Source organism: Scomber japonicus, chromosome 22, assembly GCF_027409825.1.
Source record: "Scomber japonicus isolate fScoJap1 chromosome 22, fScoJap1.pri, whole genome shotgun sequence".
Classification (NCBI taxonomy): Eukaryota; Metazoa; Chordata; class Actinopteri; order Scombriformes; family Scombridae; genus Scomber; species Scomber japonicus.
This window is the reverse complement of record NC_070599.1, coordinates 28,355,961-28,358,460: the sequence shown is the minus strand read 5'-3', so window position 1 is coordinate 28,358,460 and position 2,500 is coordinate 28,355,961. Positions and strand designations below refer to the sequence as shown.

Genomic DNA, 2,500 nt, shown 5'->3' with positions numbered 1-2,500 from the left:
CGGATTAATTAAACTGTAGATTTTATCTTTCATTAACAGTTTGTCCTTTTCTCTGCTCTGCTTCATATCAAACAGCTTCTATAAGACTTATAATAAATAAGTTATTTATGATATTTATGTAATAAACTGATAACTGAGCTAATGCTAATCTGTCTTTAGCTGTTTACTCCGTCACACCGAGCCGCGAGATCACCGTTAAAACACCGTAAACATGACGCAGCAGAACAGGTGAAGCTGCAGTAAATGTAGTAAATGTTCAGAGCGTCTCTATCAGCTGTCAGCTCGCTTTTTATTCACATCTCAGCTCCAGTTTGTGTCTCTACTCACCGCAGGATGCTGCACTTCCTTAGCAAACTGTTGCATCTGACAGCTCCCGCCCCTCCAGAGCTCTCAGCCAATGAGCGGAGAGATGAGATAAAGCCCGGCATTCTATTGGAGGTCAGTGACGTCAGTTACTTTAGTTTACGTGACGCTGTGTTTACAACTGAGATCAACATGAAACGGTCAATTTATCATTAAATAAGTGATTAAATCCGTCAAATATAGAGCTTCAATCAGTTTTAATTATCAGTAATCATTCAGAAAAATCAATATGACCAAAATCCAGCAAACAGGAACGTTTCCTAAATCTTTAATAAAGGTTCCCTAGAGGTTACTGGAACATGCTGCCACCTGCTGGCTGCCTCCTGTCACTGAGGCATAGCAGGAAACAGAAACATATTTTAGATTAATGTATTCTGTGGTTGATGTTCTGTTGGACTCTACAGGTGAAGTGGTCAGGATGAGAGTCAGCACCTCCAAATCTGAGGCCATGGTGCTCTGCTGGAACAAGGTGGACTGCCTCCTCAGGGTTGGGGGGGGGGGGGGGGTTGCAGTTGTTGAGTAGCTGTATAATACAGTATAATATATATATATATATATATATATATACATTAAATAAAAGATTCAATTAAATTTGTGGTTGATGTTGTTCTGTTGGACTCTACAGGTGAAGCGGTCAGGATGAGAGTCAGCACCTCTGAGGCCATGGTGCTCTGCTGCCCCCTCAGAGTTGGGGGGGGGGGGGTTGCTGCCCCAAGCAGAGGAGTGTCTGGGGGTCTTCTTCACAGTGAGGGTAAGATGGAGCGTGAGATTGACAGATGAATGGGTGCAGCATCAGGTGGATGGGTGAAGCATCAAGTGGATGGGTGAAGCATCAGGCGGAGGGATGCAGCATCAAGTGGATGGGTGCAGCATCAGGTGGATGGGTGCAGCATCAGGCAGATGGGTGCAACATCAGGTGGATGGGTGCAGCACCAGGTGGATGGGTGCAGCTGAGCCTGAAGGTGAAGCTCTCAGTGTAGCAGTCAGTCTACTAGGGTTCAGTGTCCAGCAGAGGGTGCTCATGTACACCAGTCCCAGTAATAAACTACTACTAATAATAGTAGATACTATTATTAAAATAGAAAGGTGACCAATAATGCATTTAATTTATGGTAATAACAGAAAGAATCAGCTAATAACTGGCAAAGTGGAATCATGAACTGTCACATTAACACAGAACCAACATGTATGTAATCATATAATCAGAGTCAGAGTGTAGTATTACAGTAAAAGTACTGCAGTATTATGAGTGATGTAGTATGCAGTATTACAGTAAAAGTACTGCAGTATTATAGTGATGTAGTATGCAGTATTACAGTAAAAGTACTGCAGTATTATGAGTGATGTAGTATGCAGTATTACAGTAAAAGTACTGCAGTATTATGAGTGATGTAGTATGCAGTATTACAGTAAAAGTACTGCAGTATTATAGTGATGTAGTATGCAGTATTACAGTAAAAGTACTGCAGTATTATAGTGATGTAGTATGCAGTATTACAGTAAAAGTACTGCAGTATTATAGTGATGTAGTATGCAGTATTACAGTAAAAGTACTGCAGTATTATAGTGCTGTAGTATGCAGTATTACAGTAAAAGTACTGCAGTATTATAGTGATGTAGTATGCAGTATTACAGTAAAAGTACTGCAGTATTATAGTGATGTAGTATGTAGTATTACAGTAAAAGTACTGCAGTATTATAGTGATGTAGTATGCAGTATTACAGTAAAAGTACTGCAGTATTATAGTGATGTAGTATGCAGTATTACAGTAAAAGTACTGCAGTATTATGAGTGATGTAGTATGCAGTATTACAGTAAAAGTACTGCAGTATTATAGTGATGTAGTATGCAGTATTACAGTAAAAGTACTGCAGTATTATAGTGATTTAATATGCAGTATTACAATAAAAGTACTCCAGTATTATGAGTGATGTAGTATGCAGTATAACAGTAAAAGTACTGCAGTATTATAGTGATGTAGTATGCAGTATTACAGTAAAAGTAATATAATATGTAATATAAGTAATACACTACAATATATCACTATATAAGTAATATAGTGATATATTATTATGTGTGACATAATTAGATTATTAATAGTCAAGCATCAGTGTTAGAGCAGACTGTTTGAGCTAC

At 38.6% G+C, this 2,500-nt stretch overlaps 1 protein-coding gene across 1 annotated transcript in view; it reads right to left on the bottom strand.

Annotated features, from left to right (window-relative positions):
- Positions 1-2,500, bottom strand: part of LOC128384135 (H-2 class II histocompatibility antigen, A-U alpha chain-like) — an 82,788-nt gene that overhangs the window by 29,493 nt on the left and 50,795 nt on the right. The window lies entirely within an intron of this gene.